The sequence below is a fragment of the Staurois parvus genome, unplaced genomic scaffold (genome assembly GCF_062004578.1).
Source record: "Staurois parvus isolate SC_StPar_1 unplaced genomic scaffold, SC_StPar_1.0 ptg000118l, whole genome shotgun sequence".
Lineage (NCBI taxonomy): Eukaryota > Metazoa > Chordata > Amphibia > Anura > Ranidae > Staurois > Staurois parvus.
The window spans coordinates 6,904,507-6,929,667 of NW_028317914.1; the positions used below are offsets into that span (position 1 = coordinate 6,904,507).

General features: G+C 40.2%; 1 long non-coding RNA gene across 1 annotated transcript; it reads right to left on the minus strand.

The window, feature by feature from the left end:
• Positions 1-11,770: 11,770 nt before the first annotated feature.
• Positions 11,771-25,086, minus strand: LOC149467245 (uncharacterized). The gene is made up of 3 exons (XR_016311992.1): positions 25,009-25,086; positions 17,491-17,562; positions 11,771-11,858 (listed from the first exon to the last, which is right to left on the minus strand). It is a non-coding gene; the product is annotated as an uncharacterized LOC149467245 (long non-coding RNA).
• Positions 25,087-25,161: the final 75 nt, after the last annotated feature.

Genomic DNA, 25,161 nt, shown 5'->3' on the forward strand with positions numbered 1-25,161 from the left:
TTTTACCTTCTATGCATGAAGGTAAAAAACCTTCAGTGTGCAGCTCCCCCCCCCCTCAGCCCCCCTAATACTTACCTAAGTAATTGGTGGAGGAGTTGACAGTTGACAGAGGGGCAGTTGACAAATGGTCAGAAAACTGGCTAAAAGATGGTATTCAGAGTAGCGGTTAATGATTCATACTCTGAATGGTCTGGGGTCATCAGTGGTGTACCCCAAGGTTCAGTGTTGGGACCCTTACTTTTTAATATATTTATAAACGATATAGGGTCTGATATTAAGAATCCTATTTCAGTCTTTGCAGATGACACCAAGCTGTGCAGTGGAATATCGTCCTTACAGGATGTCTCCAACTTACAAACCGCCCTCAATGCACCTCAATGCACAGTTTAATTGGGCAACTATGTGACAAATGAGGTTTAATGTTGATAAATGTAAGGTTATGCATTTGGGGGCTAAGGTTATGCATGCATCATACATACTAGGGGGAGTACAACTGGGGGAATCAATGGTGGAGAAGGATCTGGGGTTTATGGTAGATCACAAGCTTAATAATGGCATGCAATGCCAAGCTGCGGTTTCTAAAGCGAGCAAAATCCTCTCTTGTATTAAAAGAGGTATAGACTCCAGAGAGAGAGATATCATATTACCCCGGTACAAATCATTAGTAATAGCTCATCTGGAATATGCAGTTCAATTTTGGGCACCAATTCACAAAAAGAACATTGGGGAACTGGAGAAAGTACAGAGAAGGGCAACCAAACTGATAAGAGGCATGGAGGAGATCAGCTATGAGGAAAGATTAGAGGAACTGAATTTATTCTCTCTTGAGAAGAGGAGACTAAGAGGGGTTATGATCAACATGTATAGATACATCAGTGGTTCATGTGGTGAACTCGGTGTAGAGCTATTCACCCTGAGGTCATCACAGAGGACAAGCGGGCACTCTTTACATTTGGAGGAAAAGAAATGTAATCTCCAAACACGGAAAGGTTTCTTCACAGTGAGAGCTGTGAAAATGTGGAATAGACTCCCTCAAGAGTTGGTTCTGGCCAGCTCGGTGGATTGCTTCAAAAAAGGCCTGGATTCTTTCTTAGATGCACAAAATATAACTGGATACTAACATTTATAGGTAAAGTTGATCCAGGGAATATCTGCCTCTCGGGGGATCAGGAAGGAATTTGTTTACCAGCAGGAGCAAATTGGATCATGCTTTGCTGGGTTTTTTATGCCTGCCTCTGGATCAACTGTGGGTATAGGATTATAACTTTTTTTTTTCTATGGTTGAACTGGATGGACTTTTGTCTTTTTTCAGCCAGACTAACTATGTAACTATGTAACCCCTTCCTGCCCTTCTATTAGACCTGATCACTGTATTAATGTTACTGGAGAGGTCAGTGGCAGTTAGTTCCCACCCAGTGTCAGTATATATACCGCCATTTGTAGATGCTATAACTTTCATGTAAACCACTTAATATACACTTATTGGGATTTTTTTTTACCAAAGATGTGTAGCAGAATACATTTTGGCCTAAATGTATGAAGAAATTGTATTTTTTACATTTTTTAATGGAAATGTTTTATAGCAAAAAGTAAAAAATATTGTGTTTTTTTTTTTCAAAATCGTCCATCTTTTTTGTTTATAGCGCAAAAAATAAAAACTGCAGAGGTGATCAAATACAACCAAAAGAAAGCTCTATTTGTTGGGGGTAAAAATGACATAAATGTAGTTTATGTACAGCGTTGCATAACTTGTCAGTTAAAATAACGCAGCGCCGTGTCATGAAAAATTGGCCTGTTCATGAAATCTTCTGGAGGGCAAGTGGTTATACGCCAGAGCTCAGTGTCCATGGGGCTTTACTGGCAGGATCACCAGATGAAAATAACGGGAAAATGTTAAGTAAAAAAACAAATGTACCCACTACATCTAAAGTACTTGGACGTTGCAATATTCTACATTTTTGTTTTTGAATTTAGATGCACTTTAATGTTCATTGGCAATAAATATTAATTTTAAAAACTATTAATAGCACAACTGGTGCTTTGAACCTTTATAATAAAGTGATTTGGTAATGCTGACATGGTTCAGGTGATTTCAATGATTAGTCAACTTTTAGAATCCTGAGAAGGAACCCTTCAATGACTTGTGTCTTACACAGAGCTTCAGAATACCTTCTAAGTGTTCCTGATGTCGAGGGAACTGTCCCTGATTTGGAACCTCTGTCCCTCTGTCCATCTCAATTGTCCCTCATTTTGGTCTGATCTATATAGTTGTATATAAAATTCACTATTTATCTTTCAAAAAGAGAAAGGGCTAAACCTTTCATCCAATTTCTAAATTGTTGCATTTGTAAACTCCAAAAGCCACTATTATTCAAAAGGAATAATAGTGGTTAAAAAAAGAAAAAAGCACTTGAGGGTTTAACTAATCTTTTTTTTGTCTGATTCACCTTTAAGAGGGCGTGGCAGGGTGTGTGTCCTATGCCTACATACATTTGCTAATAGGTGTCCTTCGTTCCCATCTCAAAAAGTTGGGAGGTATGCTTCAGCACTCTGGAAGTTCAAGGTTGGGGATATTAGTGCTCTTTGCCCAGACCCACCAATAATTTTGCAGCTATGCATTGTAGCACCCAAAGAGTATGACTAGTTAACATTTTTTTTTTTTTTCTAGTTAGGCTCCATGTACATAAGCCTACCCTGACCACCGGCCAGGGGAAAACACAAATCGTGGCAGTTTTTCCGCATTTTGCATTTTCCCGCAGTCAGCGGTCAAAACGTTCCTATACTGAACGCGATTCTTTCACATTCAGGAGAGGGAGGTTTAACCTCACCTAACTGCAGTGGCTGCTAAACTCTGCTAAAAGCCTCTGTGTACATGGACACACAGTCATTTATGGAGTTGAGTTTAGGAGCTTTGGCAAAAAAAATGCCAAAAGCTCCTAAACTCGAGTTTAGCAGTCCTCGTGTACAACTGTCAGCTGAACAACAGCTGCATCCAATAAGATGAAGGCACTGCATTTAATCAAATGAAGGCACTGTTCAAGCATCCTTTTTCTTTTGATTCTTTTTTTCTTTTATTGTATCCTGACAGCCACGGGCAGGGGTGTATTTACCACGAGGCAAACAAGACGTTTTTCATGGTGGCATTTTTCATGTGGGTGGCGCCACCCCCTGGAAGAAGCGATGCTGGTTGTCCTACGTGCCCTGTGCTCTGCCTTCAGCCCCCCTGGTTCCTGTGTGGTGACGTCACGCCAGTGACCGGGAGTGGATGGTGCTGTGTATGAGCAGGCTCCGAGAGGCACTGGGGCTTGGTGGAAAGGGAGCCGGGTGAATGATATAGGCAGCACTGATGGAACAGAAGGCTGTCGGTGGGAATGAAGACACCTAAAAATGGTTAAAAAAAAATACACCACAACTGTCAAAATACAATAGCTGCAGTGTGTGATTTCTCCAACTGTGATATATAGCTCAGATGGATGAATATGCTAGATTTATTTTTTAATTTTTTTTGTTCAGCCACCGGGCCAAATGAAATAGAGCTAATAGTGTATGACCAACTTAAAGTGGTATTTAACTCAAAAACTAAAACATTACAATTATTAAATTGCATCTTACCAAATTGTATATGTGATTATTTATTTATTTCAGCTACTTATATAGTGCTGTTAATTTACATAGTGCTTTACATATATATTGTGCATTCACATCAGTCCCAAACCCTCAAGGGGTGTACAATCTAAGGTACCTAAGTCACATTCATACATACTCATACTAGGGCCAATTTAGACAGGATCCATTTAACCTACCAGAATGTCTTTGGAGAGTGGAAGGAAACCCGGAGGAAACCCACACAGGCACAGGGAGAACATGCAAACTCCAGGCAGGTGGTGCCGTGGCTGGGATTCAAACCAACAACCCTAGTACTGCCAGGCGGAAGTGCTAACCATTTATATATGTGACGGCCACATTAGGTTTCTTTTATAGGCTTTTTAACTTTATTTTCGTCTGGTGATCCACCCAGTAGGTCTATTATTTTTCAACTTACTTTAACAGACCAAGCTGTCCAGACAAAGTAGCAGTTAGAGGGATGGGGAAGACTGGTAGGGGTGCTTACAATGGTCAGCTTTTACTCATTTATCCCAAAACGAAAAAGCAGCTGTTGATCTACGTAACTGCTTTTAAAGTGTTAGATGAATTTGATCTTCAATTTTTTAGTCAGGTCCACCTAAATCTGCTAGTCTAAAGCTTCCCTCCCCCCAGACTGACAATGCTACTGTCAAAAGGTGTCTCTGCTGCTCCATCCATAGTGGAGATACCCAAAGACAGGAGGAGTGATATTTGCCAGAAAACCAGGTGAAAAAAGGTAAAAAAGCCTAAAAAAAAGAACATGAATGCAGGTGCCACATTAAGGCCCCATGTACATGGGACACTTCTGAATGATGGAAACTGACTGCTGGAAAACATAGGTTCAAAAACGTCTGTGCATAATGCGGTTATGTGCGTTTGCGTTTAGAAGTGTTTTTTAAAGGTAAACACAGGAGAACCTCCCAAATGCCCAGAATGCACTGAAAAGTGGTAAATTATTAACTATTTCAGACTGTTTCAGAGAAATACACACAGAAGAAGCAGAGAGAGCAATATGTGTTGTGATTAGCTTAGGTGTGAGTTGCTCATTAACATTTCTTTTATTTCCAAGGGTGGGAAAAGTGTCTGGTGGAGTGTCATTAAGGCCACCTGGCAGGGGGTCTTCATGAGGAAGTTGAGGTGTGAATGGTCCTTAACATATCTTTTGTTTCCAAGGCTGGGAAAGGTGTCTGGTGGAGTGAGTCATTAAGGCCACCTGGCAGGGGGTCTTCATGAGGAATTTGAGGTGTGAATGGTCATTAACATATCTTTTGTTTTCAAGGGTGGGAGAGGTCTGAGGTGTGAATTGGTCATTACAATGTGTGACAAGCTTGGTAGGAACATCCTGTGTTCAGCGTTTTGTCTATCTGAGTACCTCTGTAAGCTCCCAAACCTTTCCTTTTCTATACCACATTTTTGTTTGTTTAGAACAAGCAGGTGAACGTTAGTGGCAGTCATGTGTACTGCTCTATACAAACTTCAAATCCCTTAGTCTACAGACCATTTCAGGACCCAGTGGTTATGTTCCTACATACAATGCGACCATGGAGAACAAATGTAGCCACCCTCTAACAGGAATTCAGATCACAACAGCAAATAAAAAATAGACTTTAGTGTCACTTTATTGAAGCCTCAAATAGCAGAAAAATCCATTAAGGGGTTTAGTCGTTTTACAGAGTGAATTTTTCAGCCAATTCAACAGCAACTGGACTAAATTCACATATTGTATGGGCAGTTTTGTAAGGGCTTCTCTTTCTGGTGTATATTTTTTACTGTTTTACTGATGTGTCTGCATCTATATCCTAAGCCCAGGCAGGTGTGTCAGAGAGTACAGTTTTAGCTGGATATAATCTTTAATCTATCTGTGAAAGATGTTTATGTATGATAATCATCGGTTTAGTCATTTTTCATGTCTGCTATAGTAATATATTAGTTTATGCATGAATAAGATATTTTCCTGAAGATCCATTTTAATAAAAGATTTTGGATTATTCCACTAGAATTAATTTTTATTCCATTCTCATTTATTTTGTTATCACTAAACTTTTATTGCTTTCATTCTGTAGGAAAAACAAGCTGTTATATGTTTTTCCTTGCTGAGAACACTGTATTTTTTGCTTTATCCCAGTCCTAATGTTTTCTATATCCTAGCATCTGGTCAGTACAGTAAATCTAGCATACCTTTCATTAAATGTACACATTTATATGAATTCATTCTTAACAAGTCAGAACATATAACAATATTTCAAAAAAGCTTTTATCATTAAAATTAGTCCTTGACCTCTTGGTGAGTGACTTTGCATAGGTTAACCTCCCTGGAGGTATTCCCGAGTGTAGCTAGGGGTAAAGTTTCAGTACCAAAAGTAACCCCAAGCTACACTCGGGAATATCCTGCATTGTTGCTTCGGGATCTCTTCTTCACTTACCTTGACCTTCACTCCCGCGATGTCCCTCCTGCAGTGTCCCCGGGAATGTCCTCCGTCTTCTGGGTTCCGTTCCCTGTCGGGACGTACGGGGAAGGAACTGGTGGGAAATTAAAAAATATGAAAAAGTGACATTCACTAAATACACTAAAATCACATTGTAAAACATTACTGTATCAAACCATTTCACATACATTTTGTCCCGAGTGCTTTGTCCTGTGCCCTGCCTGCATTTTTACTGTTCTTTCTGCCTTGAAACTGAGAAAAGTCCATGGCTTCCAAAAAAGCGTCCCTTTAGGTCAAAAGCGGTTTTAGCGGTTTAGCTAGAGAACAGCGATAGTAAATTAGAACCACTTGCAGAATTGAGTGTCAATGATTTGTGGGGAAATTCTTCATCAGACACTGAAAACGATTTTGCGACTTTGCTCAGTGATGTGTGAACTTGGTGCTATATTTCAAATTTCAGTGTTTTTGGTTTGATTATATTATTGAATTAAATTTATTACTATATTATTATGTTTTATGATTATTTATTATATTATAATTTATGATTTCGTGTTTCAAATTTTAACATACCCGGGATGTTTACTAGACTCTTGTTCAGACAGATTTCAGTGAGTTATTCCTAAAAATTACAGACCTACAATAAAAGAAACAACATATTTTCATGCAAAAAAATGTACCGCTTTGAGCACAGAAATACTGACATAATCAGACCGCTAGGGAGGTTAAGAGGTGCATTCTTGGAGGAAGATGTCATCAGTCTGCTGCAGGAAGATAGAAGCATTTCCTAAGTCACCTCTCCCCCATTCACTAAAACTGTTGTAAATAAAAAATAGAGAAATGTCTAAGGGACTTTACTGAGTCACGCATGAAAGGTTAAAAATATTACATTTTATTCAAGAATAAACATATACAAATCATTAAATATGGGTATATGGATCATAAATCAACAAACACAGTACATTGAATAAAGAATACAAATTCAGATGAGAAAACATTTGGCATGATCACCACGTTGACATTAATCAAGGTCTTGCACAAAATCCTGATGCATTTTTTGAGGTAACGTTCACTTCTTCAGGAGACATGAGAAATCATGAATGTGATGTCTACGGAGAAACCAGATCATTAGTGAAAAAAACAACCAGAAGAAAAAAAAAGAAAGATGGAATGCAGAAAATGACAGTCAACCAGTCATCCCCATATCCAAAAATCAAAAACTAAAAACAGTCCTATACAGATACTTACATATCACCAATATTAATGGTAAAAACAAAAGGCTAATGCTGGCCCAGATACTATAATGTGACAGGAAAACACCACCGAGCAACATTAGTCCAAACCGGGAGCCGTGAGGAGGTCCGGACCGGCCAAGTAGTAGGATATAATGAAAGCCAAGGATGGCAAAACATGGCTAAACAACTGCTGGAGACAAAATGGAAAAAAGAAAAAAGAAACACAGATGAAAAGGTGAAAAGACATAGATGAAAAAAGAGGTGTGTAATGAAAGAGACCAGAAACCCAAAAATCCCAAAGGTTCTTTTTCACCTCCCCCAGACTTCCTTTATGTATAAGCGGAGTCTCCCTTGCTGTACCACCCTTTGCTGGTGGACATCTTTCTTGCAAATCTGACAATGATCTTGGTATGTTGTAAGTTACTTTGCACCACTATGTTTCTTGCTTTTGAACTGGAAGGTTTTTTCCTTTTTGTTTTTATTTTCTTTTTATATGCAAGTGTATTCTTTTTGACACTTTGACTCAACCTATTCCACCTGCATCTAGACTATATTTATTCACCATTATATTTGACTAATTTTGACATTTATTCATCAATATATTTAATTGGTGTTTAAATTATTGCCATATACATATCGGCTTTTTTACCGGCATTCTCCCTGTACTTGTTGGTTGTGGGCCTCCGGGATTTCTAGTCTTGAGTGGTCTCTTTCATTACACACCTCTTTTTCCCACTATGTATTTTCACCTTTTCATCTGTTTTTCTCTTTTCAGTTTTGTCCCCAGAGGTTGTTTCGCCAAGTTTCACCATCCTTGGCTGTCGTTATATGCCCCACATGGGCAGTCTGGTCCTCCACACAGCTCCCAGTTTGGACTAATATTGCTGGGTGGGGTTTTCCTGTAAAATTCCATGATCTGGGACAGCATTGTTCTTTTGTTTGTGTTTTTACCATTAATATTGGTGATATGTAACTATCTATATAGGACAGTTTTTAGTTTTTGTTTTTTGGATATGGGTCTAACTGGTTGAATGTCATTTTGTGCATTTCAGCACTTTTTTTTCCTTTTCATTATTTTTTTCACCTGGTCTCTCTGTAGACACCGCATTTATGATTTTTCATGTCTCCTGAAGAAGTGAACATTTCTCTTTTTTCTGTTTATATTTTATTTAGGGACTGAGATACGATTTGTCCACATATACCTGCCTACAACCTTTTATACACCAATACTGTTGTAATATTGTAACTTTCTGGCCATATAGGAGAGAGGAAGCTGAGCAGGGGTGATAACATAACTGTAGGGGCACCAGAATTATTGGGTCTCAAGAGCTGACACAGACTGGTCTCTGATTTAAAAAAAAGAAAATTGTACTCAAGTATGTATTCTTAACTCAGAAAAAGTCTCTTCTTTTGCTCTCAGGCTCTTCCAACTCCTCAAATTCTTTTTTTTTTGCTGTTGTGATCCAACCTCCTATTAGAGGGTGGCTACATTTGTTCTCCACAGTCCCACTGTAAGTAAGAGCATAGCCACTTTCTCTTTCTCATTCTTGAGATGGCCTAAGGACTGTAGATTGTGGGGTTTGTATTGTGCATAGAGCAGTGCACGTGACTGCAACTAATATGCACTGCTTGTTCCAAGCAATACAAGTAAGGGGGAAACGCTTACGGGACATTACAAAGAGGCAGTAAAACACAGCACATGCTATAAGATAGATTACAAGGTCATTAGATAGTGGATGTGTATGGATTATTTTTGGAGAATAAGGATATTGTTTAGAATCAATCTAACCACTTTCTGACCGCCCTATAGCAGATATACTGCTACAAGGTGGAAGGGGGGTGCAAAATCACGTATATTCACGGCCGCGGCTGTCAATCACCGGGTCCCAGCCAGTGATTGCTTGCTAGCGCCCGGTGATTGCCAAGCATCTTCAACGGGGAGGAGAACTGTTCATAAACAAAACAGTTTTCCTCCCTGTCAGCTTGCGCATACTGCTTTGGATGACTGTGCACAGCACAGCCATGCAAAGCAGTGTAATTACAGTGAAGCACCAACACACGGCCCCATAGTAAAACACTCCCAGCACACAGTTAACCCTTTGATCGCCCCTTATGTTAATCCATTCCTGCCTAGTGCCATTAGTACAGTGTCAGTGCTCTTTTTAGCACTGATCACTGTATAGGTGTCCCTGGGGATGTCAGTGACACCAAGTCAGTTCCCCCCAGTGTCAGAATGCCTGTCGAAGTCCTGCTAGAGGTCGCTGATCGCCGCCATTACTAGTAAAAAAAAGTATGTATACCGCTATTTGTAAACTCCATAACTTTCATATAAACCAATTAATTTACACGTATTGGGATTTTTTTTAGCAAAGAAATGTAGCAGAATACATTTTGGCCTAAATTTATGACGAAATTTGATTTTTAAAATTTTTTTAATGGACATGTTTAATAGCAGAAAGTTAAAAACATAAGTAGTATTCTCAAAATTGTTGTTTTTTATAAGACAAAAAATAAAAACCACACAGGTGATCAAATACCACCAAAAGAAAGCTCAATTCATAGGAAAAAAGGATGTAAATTTCAGTTGGGTGCAGTGTTGCATGATCGCGCAATTGTCAGTTAAAGTAACGCAGTGCCGCAACTCATAAAATGGCCTTGTCAGGAAGCGGGGTAAATCCTTAGGAGGGCAAGTGGAGTGAAGTAGAGTAGAGTAGAATGGAGTGGAGTAGAGTAGAGTGGAGAATAGTAGTAGGAGTAGAATGGAGTGGAGTAGAGTAGAGTGGAGAATAGTAGTAGGAGTAGAATGGAGTGGAGTAGAGTAGAGTTGAGTGGAGTAGTAGGAGTAGAATGGAGTGGAGTAGAGTAGAGTGGAGTAGAGTAGTAGGAGTAGATTGGAGTGGAGTAGAGTAGAGTAGAGTTGAGTGGAGTAGAGTAGAGTAGTGCAGAGTAGATAGCTTTCTAATTGCTGATAGATTGTAGCTGGTGTTTTGGCTTTCCATGCCCTTTTTGCACTTCCCTTTCTTCAAGTGCTCAATACTTTTTCCCTGTGTCATTCCATTTTTTTACACAGAACTTAATTTCTGAACACATTTGTTTTGGTTTCTTTGTATGTATTGATCACAAGGGTTGTTACCGACATGTGGTAAAAATGTCTTGTCAATAACACCTTCAGAAATATATTTACCTAGAAAAATGGTGAAGTGTTCAATACTTATTTTACCTGCTATATATACACCAGGGTATATGTGCATAATTCCACCAGGACTCTTACTGGACCCTTTTCTGATATAATTGGTTAGTACATTGCATATACTGTATATACAACTGTTATTAATTTCTTTTTATATAAAGCTTGCATTATTTCTGTACTGGTGAGGATCTATATACTTATGGTTAATGCTATATGCTGGTTGCAGTAATTCCTTTGTGCCCAATTACTCTGCTTAGATTACTGATTTAATTCCCAGGGAGGGAATCTCTTCTGTTCACAGAGGCCCTGTCCTGGGAGGAGGCACTGCCAAATGTATTATGAACCCACTCTTCCACTTTGCAGAGGTTCTGGTTCTTCTATTTACCTACAGGTTTAGCACACTATCCTGTTTGGGGAGGGCCATTTCTCATAACCCCTTCAAAAGAGGGCTACATTAACAAACTGGTCATTGTTTTACTAATTTAGAATGAAGGCAAAATTGACAACGGTTTACTTAAGCCTCCTGCCCAAAAAAGTAGGAAAAATAAAAATAAAGGAGGGTTCAATGGGGGAAAACTGTATCCTATATTTTTTGGAATTTTATATTTAATTATGAACAGGTTCTAGAGTGATGTATATAATTCTACAGGTAAATCAGAAGCCCTTTAATTAGACAAATTTAAACTTATGTACGGTAAGTCCTGATTTATCATGCTTTAAACTAGAAAACTCAAGATCCAGGAAAACATGAGTGTGACAGAAACTTTTGATAATGCCAAAAAAGCCCTCCAGAATCATTCCTAATTCTATTTGGCAGAATAAAGTGAATGATTCTGTGTCTAGGGCAAAATTGTGCTTCATCTTGCTGGAATTGAAATGAAGGTACTTTGACATGTACAAGGAGTGAGGTATGCAGTGTAACAAATTCAAATGTCTCCAAGCTGGTAAAGACTTATCTGAAGTGACATTGTTCGGCATCGGGGACAGATTCTATCAAAGAACAAGCACCTCTGGGTATAGAATGTATGATTGACTGAATATGGATTTTATTTAAATTTATGCTAAAGAGGAAGCTGTTAACTAATACAGGCTGCAGTCAGGAAATCGGATAGACTGAGCAGGATGTACCGGGAAAGAAGGAGCTGAAAATGACTTGCCAATGACAGCATGAATTTTAAAAGTCATCTAGGACCTACGTTCTTGAAGGTAATGTCATCAGCTAAATGTAAATACTGTGATGTAAAAAAACTCGGATCTGTTTATACAGTATCTTTTAATTATATATTTACATAAGGAAGTCCATAGTTTCTTATTGCTGTGCAGACGATGCCTCAGGTTTGGTTGTGATACACCGTGACTGTTCTTGATTGCTCCTCTTGACTACTCCTATTAGAATAGACAGGTCAGCTCAGATTATATTAGTATAACTGCTAAGTGATGTAACTAGAAATAGGTGAAATGTTTGTTACATCAGAAATGACATCTAGTTAAATAAAGATAGATAATACTTTGTCATTGTATACATACAACAAGGTTTCTCATTAAAAAAAAACAAATTTTTTTAAAATACAACCATACTTCCTAACACATGCAAACATATTTGTATTTAAAGCAGAACTACACTGCATCTGAGCTGCACAAGTCAAAACTGCTATTTAAATCATTTGTAATAGTCAAAGCAAGCTCACCTATCCATACGTCTCCTTGTTTTATTTTACTGAGAAATCACTTTGAAAACCAACCCCTAGCATTTCTGGCCATGGCCATCTTAAGTAAGGGCAGATGATTCATGTAACGTTTACTTCCTGGAATCTATCTGCCCTTAACTCAGGCATGCAGGAAGGAGGGTGTGCTTAGCTGAAAAGAACATTCCTCCCCTCCTGAAGGCTCCTGGGATGTATGACATCATTTGCCTAGGCATGGAAACCAGGAAGTAACTTAAGAAATGTAAAAAGGATTAAGGATTAAAAATAGTTAATGTTGACTGAGAGAGTGAAGTTCCAGTTTAAAATGTATGTAAGCCCTCACCTTATAACACAACCCATTGAGTTTAAAGTAGAAATGAAAAGTAAAACATTTGTGTATAGATATAAATTAAAACATTATACCGTATTTTATGCTCCATAAGACGCACTTTTTTTCCCCAAAAAAGGGGGGAAAATGTCAGTGTGTCTTATGGAGCGAATATGGAGCGGCTGGTCCGATATTTCCGCCGCCTACACCGTGTCAGAATACCGGGCAGGCCGCTCAGCTCTTCTCTGGAGCAGGACCTCACCTGTTCCTTAGTCCAGCGCTGTACAGTCTTCCCGCACTGGCATCTTTAGTGTGGAAACCCTGCTGTGACAGCTGGGTGCCCACTGCGCATGCGCGATAAGCACCGCTCTTTGTGAATGACCCGGTGTCTTCTGGGACCTGTCATGTGTCCCAGAAGATGCCGGGCCATTCACAAAGTGCAGCGCTTCTCACGCATGCCCAGTGGGCACCCGGCTGTCACAGCCGGGTTCCCACACTAAAGGGACGACAACTCCATGGAAGTGGGAGCGGATACCTGTCTAATTCAGGTACCCGCTCCCCCTCCCTCCCCAAAGGTCCACAGTGTCTGGTCATCTCCTGTACTGTCGGCAGTCTATTGGTCATCCCCTGCACTGTCTGCAGTCTCTGGTCATCCCCTGTACTGTCTGCAGTCTCTGGTCATCCCCTGTACTGTCTACCAGCTCTTGGTCATCCCCTGTACTGTCTGCAGTCTATGGTCATCCCCTGTACTGTCTACCGGCTCTTGGTCATCCCCTGTAGTGTCTGCAGTCTCTGGTCATCTCCTGTACTGTGTCCACAGTCTCTTGTCATCCCCTGTACTGTCTGCAGTCTCTGATCATCCCCTGTACTGTCTGCAGTCTCTTGGTCATCCCTGTACTGTCTGCAGTCTCTGGTCATCCCCTGTACTGTCTGCAGTCTCTTGGTCATCCCTGTACTGTCTGCAGTCTCTGGTCATCTCCTGTACTATGTCCGCAGTCTCTGGTCATCCCCTGTACTGTCTGCAGCCTCTGGTCATCTCCTGTACTGTGTCTGCAGTCTCTGGTCATCTCATGTACTGTCTGCAGTCTCTGGTCATCTGTACTGTGTTCGCAGTCTCTGGTCATCTCCTGTACTATGTACGCAGTCTCTGGTCATCTCCTGTACTATGTCTGCAGTCTCTGGTCATCTCCTGTACTGTGTCCGCAGTCTTTGGTCATCTCCTGTACTGTGTCCGCAGTCCCTGGTCATCCCCTGTACCGTGTCCGCAGTCTCTGGTCATCTCCTGTACCATGTCCGCAGTCTCTGGTCATCCCCTGTACCATGTCCGCAGTCTCTGGTCATCCCCTGTACCGTGTCCGCAGTCTCTGGTCATCTCCTGTACCGTGTCCACAGTCTCTGGGCATCTCCTGTGCCGTGTCCGCAGTCTCTGGTCATCTCCTGTATTGTGTCCGCAGTCTCTGGTCATCTCCTGTACTATGTCTGCAGTCCATTGGTTCAGAATATTTTTTTTCTTGTTTTTCTCCTCTAAAACCTAGGTGAGTCTTATGGTCAGGTGCACCTTATGGAACGAAAAATACGGTAAATACCTTTTCCCCCCTTTTTACAGGTGGTCACAAACTCTCTGTTCTCACCTGCATAGAGAGGTGAAGGTAGAGAAACAGAAGTGCACCGATCTTCCCAGTGAATGGCTGGGGGGAGGGGGTGTCAGCACAAGTTTGATCAGTGGAGGAGAGCAGACTGAGTTCCTAGCACAGCTGAATAACTGACCGCGCTGTGCTCAAATGCCTAGTGTGGTCAGTTTTGTTTTTTTGTATAAGAACGCAGAGGGACTGGAAAGAACACCAGGGATTTCACACAAAGGAAGCAATACAAAGAGAACAGGATACATATTCATACAAGTACATGGTACAGCAGGCACGTATCAGAAATATGAAATGCTTGGTTTACATACTCTTTAAATACAGCAAAAATGTAAATTATTAAAAAAAAACACATAGAATTTCAAAAACCCTGCAATCTATACATACATTTGTTGGATTTGTTTGTGTGATCAAGGCACCACATACCTAGTTAGTATAGAATAAGGGTAATCCTATAGATCAGGGGTCTCCAAATTTTTTAAACAAAGGGGCAGTTTACTGTCCTTCAGTCTTTAGGGGGGCCAGACTGTGGCCAACAGGAATACAAAATATCCCAGCATCAATAAACAATCCCCTATCATTGAGTGACAGTGGGAGGAATTGTGCCTCACCATTGGTGTCATTGGGAAGTATTGTGCCTCATCATTGGAGTCATTGGGCCCCATTGTTGGTGTCATTGGGAGGAACTATGCCACATCATTTATGTCATTATTAGGAATTCTGCCTCTTTAGGGGGGGCGGACTGTGGCCAACGGGAATGCAAAATATCCCAGCATCAATAAACAATCCCCTATCATTGTGTGACAGTAAGAGGAATTGTGCCTCACCATTGGTGTCATTGGGAAGTATTGTGCCTCATCATTGGAGTCGTTGGGCCCCATTGTTGGTGTCATTGGGAGGAACTATGCCACATCATTTATGTATTAGGAAGAATTATGCCTTTCTATGGTGTCAGTGGATTAAAGAGTGTCCCAAGGGCCAGAGAAAAGCAAGCAAAGGGCCACATTTGGCCCCCGGACCTGCAGTTTGGAGATCACTGCTATAGATGGTACTTTAGAAGTGCCAAAAAACAACAATAAGGGAAAAGCTTACCTTATATTTAGTAAATGAGAAATACATTCAAAGTTTACATACATGTAGATGTTTGAGACAATGACATTGCACAGTTGAAGTCAACCATCCCCTCCGTATTAAATCTTTTTTTTTTTAACCATTTTCTTAACATGGATTAGATACCGCAGGACATACTAGTCCTGTTACATAGTACCGCTCTAGCATAGCAATTACTGCATAACATTTCTCCAGTATGCAGAGTGAAGATGTTGTGATTCCGACGCATTTTACAATCAGCTTCATCAGGTCACGCAGAGGTAATCTGTGATCTCATCAAAGATGAATATTTCATGCGCAAACACAAGAGACATACAACGTGGTAGTATACAATCTCAGATATCTAACTATGCACATAAACAGACAAATTAGAATAAACTTACATTATATACATTAAAGCTAGTTGTGTAGGGAATATTGCAAGTCCATAGCTAAAAAAAAACCCCTTCTCTGGTGGGAACCACAGGGACAGACACGAGATGTCCCGATCTACAACACACATGTGTATCTGGTTGGTATATATATATATATATATATATATATATATATATATATATATATATATACACACATGTGAAACTTGAAAAATTAGAATATTGTGCAAAAGCTCATTTATTTCAGTAATGCAACTTTAAAGGTTAAACTAATATTTGAGATAGACTAATTACATGCAAAGCAAGATAGTTCAAGCCGTGATTTGTCATAATTGTGATGATTATGACTTACAGCTCATGAAAATCCCAAATCCACAATCTCAGAAAAATAGAATATTACATGCAATCAATAAAACAAGGATTGTACATAGAACAATGAAAACTATAAGCATGCATATGTACTCAGTACTTGGTTTGGGCCCCTTTTGCAGCAATTACTGCCTCAATGCGGCGTGGCATGGAAGCTATCAGCCTGTGGCACTGCTGAGGTGTTATGGAAGACTAGGATGCTTCAATAGCGGCCTTCAGCTCTTCTGCATTGTTCGGTCTCATGTCTCTCATCTTTCTCTTGGCAATGCCCCATAGATTCTCTATGGGGTTCAGGTCAGGCGAATTTGCTGGCCAATCAAGCACAGTAATCCCACGGTCATTGAACCAGGTTTTGGTGCTTTTGACAGTGTGGGCAGGTGCCAAGGCCTGCTGGAAAATTAAGTCAGCATCCCCATAAAGCCCGTCTGTGGAAGGAAGCATGAAGTGCTCCAAAATCTCCTGGTAGACGGCTGCGTTGACCGTGAACTTAATGAAGCACAGTGGACCAACACCAGCAGATGACATGGCTCCCCAAATCAGCACAGAGTGTGGAAACTTCGCACTGGACTTCAAACATCTTGCAGTGTGTGCCTCTCCATTCTTCCTCCATACTCTGGGTCCTTGGTTTCTAAATGAGAAGCAAAAGTTGCTCTCATCAGAAAAGAGGACTTTGGACCACTGAGCAACAGACCAGGTCTGTTTTTCTTTAGCCCAGGTAAGACGCTTCTGGCATTGTTTGTTGTTCAGGAGCGGCTTGACAAGAAGAAGACGACATTTGAGGCCCATGTCCAGGATCCTTCTGTGTGTGGTGGCTCTTGATGCACTGACTCCAGCCTCAGTCTACTCCTTGTGAAAGTCCCCAACACTTTTCAATGGCCTTTTCCTGACAATCCTCTCTAGGCTGTGGTCATCCCTGCTGCTTGTGCACCTTTTTCTTCCACACTTTTCCCTTCCACATAAATTTCTATTAATGTGCTTTGATACAGCACTTTGGGAACATCCAACTTCTTTTGCAATTCCCTTTTGAGGCTTTCCCTCCTTATGGAGGGTGTCAATGATGGTTTTCTGCACAACTGTCAGGTCAGCAGTCTTTCCCATGATTGTGATTCCTACTGAACCAGACTGAGAGACCATTTAAAGGCTCAGGAACCCTTTGCAGGTGTTATGGCTTAATTAGCTGATTACAGTGGGACACTTTGAGCCGAGAATATTGCACCTTTTCACAATATTCTAATTTTCTGAGATTGTGGATTTGGGGTTTTCATGAGCTGTAAGCCATAATCATAACAATTATGACAAATCACGGCTTGAACTATCTTGCTTTGCATGTAATGAGTCTATCTCATATATTAGTTTCACCTTTTTAAGTTGCATTACTGAAGTAAATGAACTTTTGCACGATAGTCCAATTTTTCGAGTTTCACCCGTGTATATATAAATATATATATATATATATATATATATATACACACACAAAACAGTAAAATAGTCCATAAAGGTAAGTGTACCTACATCTGTTCTTTAGCACAGCATTTCCCAGTGGAGACCATCTCTGAATCCCAGCACCGATTGCTACTCAGATCACTAAGGGAAGAGAGAATAAAAAGTATGTTTTTAACTTGTTCAATGTTGCTTTCTGGCACTTATAAAGACCGGTCTATATGAATATTCTTGTTCTAAACTATGTACTAACTAAAGATCACTTGCAAATATTTCATCATTGTCTCAAGGGAACATGCACTGATTGAAATATGCAGGCTGCCATTGCAGACCTGTCCTGAAAATGCTAGTTGCCTGCCAGTCAGGCCAATTTGTTATGACCCCTATGTTTAGTTAGAGTGGTTGTAAATCGCATATATTAACCCCTTTGCACTGGCGCCTCCCGGCCCTTTAAGAGGTTTTAGAAGCCAGGAGGCAGTGCGGGGTTTTAGGATCATGTGACCGCCGTAATTCGCTGTCACGGCGGTCACATGATCGGAAAATGTCCCGATCGCAAGGGGTGATTGGGACTTTTCAGTGAGTCACGGACATATGTGCTGGGAGTGAGCAGGGTGCATGTTCTCAGCACATATGTATTTTCAAATGGTACGCAAATATGCGGCTGCTCAGCATCAAGGCCCAGACGCCAAGAGGCTGCATATTTGTGTGCACTCAGCGTCTAAATATGAACAAAGCATATTCTCCTATAGTGTGTGCTTATCTCTATCCAGAGCACTAAGTATCATTTCTGTATGCTGCCTCGTTCCTCTGTTACCTGCATGAGTCATTTCTGACAGGTTTTCCTGATACCAAGGTGACAAGGAAGGAATCTCCAGCTGATTGACAGCCTCAGTTTTGTTCCTGTGTGCTGTGCAGAAGAGGGTGTGTCTCCAATCAGCTCTCAGAGCTCTCTTCACTGAGCTCTGCAGTGTATTTTCAGCTCTCTCCCTTTTTTTCTGACAGCTCAGACAAGTTTTATAAATTCTGGACTTTGAATCGATTAGAGAAGAGAATACTTCAGATAACCAGGTACAATTATGTAGGAGGATTTGCTTCATCCCTGTGTGTCACCTGAGGCTACTCCCTTTACTGGGTATATGTGTAAGGGTATACTACCACTTTAAAATGCATTAAAGCATAACAACAAAAATGTAATATATTGCAGCTTACTAATCCTTAGATGTGGTAGCTGCATTAGTTTTTTTTTGCATTCTTTTTTCTTTTCTTTTCTTTTCACCTGGTGATCTTGTCAGCTACAGAATTCCTGTCCTAGGCTGACAATGTTCAATTACTGTACTTTATCTATAGAGGAGCAGTCTTGTTACCCTAAGACAGGAAGGCTGTTAGGACTACAGAAAATCTTCCTTTCTCTTCATCTCCAAAATATAGTTGGGAGATCTTATGCAATCCTTGGAAAGGACAGAACTTATAACATTGAGATTTTTATGCAGAATTGTGAGCTGATTACTGAAGCTGACAAGGGCACTCTGAAGGAAGTCAGCAGTGGTAATATACCTATTTTTTTCAAGCTGAAGAATCCTTTAAAAAGTGATAAACCAAAAGAGCAGATATCAAAAATATTTTAAAAAGGTTATGCTAATAGTCAACCCAAATATAATGAGATAACAAAAATATCTATGTATTAAATGAATCATTAAAGCAATCAAAAAAAGTTTTGTAGAGGAATTAATAATCAACTTCCTCATGGTCAACTATAAACATTGCAAGGATATAATACTGATGTTAGGATTCATTTCCTCCAAAATTTTGTTGAAAATGATTGGATTTGGCAAAGGTTCACCACTTTGGCAGAATACACTGGTGTGATTGATTCACCTACAGTGAGCCACTGGCGAATGTCACAATCTCTGATTTATAAACATGCATTTTGTGTTTACTTTATAAAGTAGAACTGTGGCCTTTGGTTAAAAATATGTACAACAGCACTTAAAGTGGTTTTAAATCCAAAACTAAAAATGTAATATATTGCAGCTTACCAATCCTTAGATGTGGTGGCTGCATTAGTTTTTTTTAGGCTTTTTCCTCTGTATTCACCTGGTAATCTGGCCAATAACATACCTCCTGTACTAAGGTGCCTACGCTCTGGATGAAGGAGCAACTGAGACACCTTTGGACAGCAGCATTGTTAGGATGGGGGGGAAGGGAGTGTGAAAGTTCCACCCATTTTTAATACTTTACCTTATTATGTAGTCCCTGTGAAATAAAGAACAAGCTGGATTTTTTTTATTTTTTTTTAATATACATACCTTTAATCCACTGCAAGCCTGCAGTTCCGGTCCCAACCACCTAGGTGATGACGTCGTAAAGCGATTTGCAAGGTCTCCTGGGATGTCGTTTCCTGTATCCCAGGAGTCCTTTGGTGTCCTTTAATCACGGGACTTGGAAACCGGAAATGATGCAAATGGTAGATATTTCGCACCATTTTACTAGAGTCCATGATTTTATGCATACATACACACTATATACTGTATATTGTGTGTGTGTGTATATATTCATTAATATATATTTTAGGTGGTGGGGATTGCTCCCTTAAGAGACTTTCCTTTTACTTCCCTTTCTTGCAGTAAAGTGCTGTACAGGCTGCCTGATGGGGGTGGGGGGCGGGAACTTAATCCGTCCCTACCATTGGTATTGCAACCTGTACTGCACAGATCGTGCGGAGTAGTGTCTGTACTACGCATGCGCGAGAACCAGTGGTGCATGCTGGGATAGCCAGCAGCACCGATTCCCAGAAATAAATACCTGTGGGCATCAGATGCCCACAGCCATCATGGCGCCTGCCTGCTTCCGAGATCATGGTAAATGTTTAGGAATTACTAAGGAGTGCTAAAACTGTCACCTAAAAATGGCTTCTTTCATTTTCCCACCCAATGAAAATTCAAAGGGATATAAATGTCTACAAGATTGCATCAATTTTATAGACAACACACTAGAATATGATAATCTGTATAAAATTGCCTAGTTAGCTGAGAAATGGGTGCCAGGACAATTTATGTGTTCTGTTTGAAGACGCAGATATTTCCAAAGATGTAACAACTGGCTCTAACAGCTAAGTCCCCCCCTCCCCATCTCTTTAATCTCCATCTTAAAGGAAATTCCTCTTGAGATACAGAACACAAATTGCTTTTGAAGCAATCATATACAGTATTCCCAACTCTATATACAATAATTTCATGCAAGTGTATTTGACAAATGTTGTTACAAAGTGCATAAGTCACTGAGTAGCTGAAAAGTTCTGGGTCCCTTGATAAGTGCATTGTCCACTACAGATATGTCCTCATATTCATATACCAAGCACATCAGACTTGGGCTGGCTCTGGATCAAAGAACAGAGCTCAATGGCTTTGAAATGTTTTGTAGCGTAATGGTCACCACTGGAAGAGCTGCTAGAAATATGTCCTGGTCTCCCTTTTTAGTATAGAGGCCACTGGTCACAAGCACAGTTCCATGCACACTGACAATATAGGCTCAGTCTAGGGGATGTCATTTTACTATTTATTGCTGAGTAACTTGAAACAGGAGAGGGGTTCATGGGTTCAGGATACTTTAAAATGATCAACAGGAGGACAACTTCTAGTACAAATCCATAGCTGCACACGTAACTTTTAAACCCAGGTCTTATTCATAATGTCCAAGGGACTGTCTGCCACCCAGCTTCCACAGGTAGATCCTCAGTGAGGGAGACAAAAGGTCCTTCTCCAGACCAGGACTTCAAGGCGGCAACCTCTAGCAAAACCTGTTCTTCTTCAGGCCCCCAGCCAGCACCTGCAGAGGTCCAGACTGCAATATCTTGTCTCACTGCTATCTCCTTCTCCAGACCAGGACTTCAGAATGGTGCCCTCTAGCAAAAACCCATAGGTGTTCTTCTTCAGGCCCCCAGCCCATCACCTGCTGAGGTCCAGACTGCAATATCTTGTCTGACTGCTATGTCCTTCTCCAGACCAGGACTTCAGTATGGTGCCCTCTAGCAAAAACCAATAGGTGTTCTTCTTCTGGCCCCCAACCCAGCACCTGCTGAGGTCCAGACTGCAATATCTTGTCTCACTGCCATCTCCTTCTCTAGACCAGGACTTCAGGATGGTGCCCTCACTGCTATCTCCCAGGGACAACAGCCCTAGGAGAACTAGATCCTCCTTAGAGAGGAAAGAACAATTTGGCCAAGCCTCTCAAACATTTATCACCTACCCAGTCACCTTCTGAATGCCTCCCTTGCTCAGCCATGATAAGTATTCATATTGGACATTTGACTCTCCCTGCCCTGTATTCTGCTATATTCTGGAAGCTTCCCCCATATGCAGGTTAGAGAAATCAAACACCCAGCTAGGACAAAAACATCAGGTTACTGCTCCAATGACTTCTGTAGAGCCAAACACTAATTTTGACCTAGCAGGCTAACTAGAGGGGGCACTATATTAGAATGTGATGGGACTGTTCGTGTGTTCTTGTATGAGTTGAAGTTTAAAAGGAAGATCATTTTAGTGTCAGTTCAGGTCCTCATTAACCTTCTTGCTGCATGGCCACACCGTCTAATACTTCAACACTCAACCAGTTCACACTGCCATATATTGGATGACTATTAGGCATACAGTATGAAAGATAATATATCCAAATGATATTATCAGCTTAGCTGGATGGATAGATGCTGATGTGTTTTTCCTTGTCCTGGCTGTCACTTGGGTGAACAGTTTCTAATAGCCATATGTTGCAATTTGAAAATTATGCTTTTCAATTTATTTTTGTAAGCAAAATAGATATCCCTGCTTATCGAGTCAGTAATAACGCGAATGATTCAGTAGGCTGAATTTGCACAGTTCATTTCATTCCACCTTTTTCTCTGTTTGGCATTCTATTTCTGTAATGGCAGGAGCTAATTGCATTGAACATATAGGATTAATTGCTCTTCCATAAATATTGGGAAGCACTTCCTGTGCTCTTCCATTGTTCACATAAAAAGTGTTGTAAGAATTTGACAAAAGCAATCCTTCCTCCTTGTCTGAATGATTGCAAGTCGTGTATTATGAGTGATGACGCTCACTGATTTTCTATAGTTATGAAACCAGCTCTAAAGATCACTATATTTTTTTAAGGAAAACATGACTTTCTTTTCATGATATTGTCTTGCAACAATTTTTTTCACAATCCTTTTACAATAAAACGCAACAAAACTAAACAAAACACAATTTTTCTTTTTTTTTTGAGCAGTGTTAATTTAAAAATAGTGTTACTGCACATAAAAGTGCACATTTTATTCTTTAATTTGTCCTGTTTAAAAGGACACTAAAACTGTGATTCTGGTACAAAGCATTGCAAAGTTATTTACAAATAAAGTGTTTTTTTTTAATGTATTTATTTATTTTTAACAGGAAATGTGTAAATATATGTTAAATGTGGGAAAAATATTTACAAAGGTGCAGCGCTTGTGTATTAAATCATGCAATCAAATATGTGAAAAACAAAATCTCTATGTGAACTTATTATAAAATAAAACATATAAGTAGTGATAACCAAAAAATAAAAATAAAGTCCAAAAGTGAAGTGTCCTTCAGTGTTAATGAAAATCAATAATGACCAAAAGAAATGAAGGGACACCCATGCAGGGTACATCCGTGACAATCCTCCACAACTATGCACTCACCAGAAATGCAAAACAACCGGGCTTTATACAGAAATCACTCTGAAGAGCATATTACTTCTCCATTGCAGGAATAGACACTCAGCCTTGCAGTGGTAAATTCAGAAACGAAACACAACCGGGCTTTATGTATAAACCCCTTTGAAGAGCATATTACTTCTCCATTGCAGGAATAGACACTCAGCCTTGCAGTGGTAAATTCAGAAATGCAAAACAACCGGGCTTTATGCATAAATCCCTCTGAAGAGCATATTACTTCTCCATTACAGGAATAGACATGCAGCCTTGTGGTGGCAAATCCTAAAAAGAGCACACAAACCAGAGCCCAGGAGAAGGTAGTATATAGTGTAGTATTTATTTAATAAAACAATTACATCCACGTAGAGCAGAGCATAAAACAAACAGCCACACAAATATGGCCGTTGGACCATCTCATGGACTCGGCGGCATGACGTCAGCACGTAGGCTCCCATCTGACACTTTTCGTACGCACGCATGTTCTTAAAGGGACCCGCCTCCTACTGACGCCATCACAATACACCATCTTAAATAGCCCATTAATCCATGCATTGAAGGGCTACGTAAATTGTAATTACTGTTGATTTAACCTTTGAAAAATGGTGGTTGAACCTGTATGATCCTGGATAAAGATGAATTTTTTTGTCTACAAAAAAATGGCGCCCGTTTATTCACACTCCTCTGGGCTATTTAAGATGATGTATTGTGATGGCATCAGTAGGAGGCAGGTCCCTTTGAGAACGTGCGTGTGCACAAAGCGCGTCAGCGAAGAGTCTATGTGCTGACGTCACGCCATCGAGTCCATGCGATGGCCATATTTATAAGTGTGGCTGTTTCTTTTACGCTCTGCTCCACGTGGAAGTAATAATTTTATTCAATAAATACTACACTATATATTACCTTGTCTTGGGCTCTAGTTTGTGAGCTCTTTTTAGGATTTGCCACTGCAAGGCCGCGCGCCTATTCCTGTAATGGAGAAGTAATATGTTCTTCAGAAGGATGTCTGTATACAGCTCAGATGTTTTGCATTTCTGAATTTGCTACCTGAAGGCTGCATATCTATTTCTGCTATGGACAAGTAAAATGCTCTTCAGAGGGAATTCTGTATAAAGCCCAGTTGTTTTGCATTTCTGGTGAGTGCATAGTGGTGGAGGATTGTCACGAATGTACCCTGCATGGATGTCACTTCATTTTTTTGGTCATTATTGATTTTCATTAACACTGAAGGACACTTCACTTTTTGACTTTGTATTTATTTTTTGGTTATCCCTACTTATATGTTTGACTTTACAATAAGTTCACATAGAGATTTTGTTTTTCACATATTTGATTGTATGATTTAATACACAAGCACGGCACCTTCGTACATATTTATATTTTAGTGGATGAAGTGGGTTGACCTATTTGTGCTAGCTGCTCTCTGATTTGTTGTTCCCAGCGCTCACTAATATATTTTACACTTTGTGTAAAAAATATTAACAAAAAAACTAAATTAAAAAAATGTAAATATGAATAGTTATTAAAATAGAGGAAAAATCAGTAGGGAAGTAATAGTTGAAGAGAGAAAGAGACCAAAGATTTCATTTTGGTTGATTAGAGTAAACTAATTATTATGGTTTAATAAAGGGTTAAACAGAGGAACATTTTATTAAAACCACTTGTCGACTGCAATACATATATAAACGTTGCGATTTGCAAGTGGTGTACCGGGGTTATGGATGAAGATATCAGACATAACCTGGTATATTTTTTTTCTGTCAACAGCCACCTTTCTAATGAAAGAGGTCTGAGTGGCTCATTTGCCACTGAATCGCTTTCAGTAGCGGCAAGAAGGGGACACCCCCCCCTCATGTATGCTTGCTGGTGTTTGTCGGGCTTACCTCTGATAAAACTGGCATGCACGAAGAACGATCTGACAGTGCGGCCGGCTGGTCACAGAGGCAATGAGAGACTCCATTGTCTCTGATCGCCTCTATGGCATTGGAGGACTGGAGTGACATCATGACGTCACTTCCAGTCCGGTTTGGATGTAA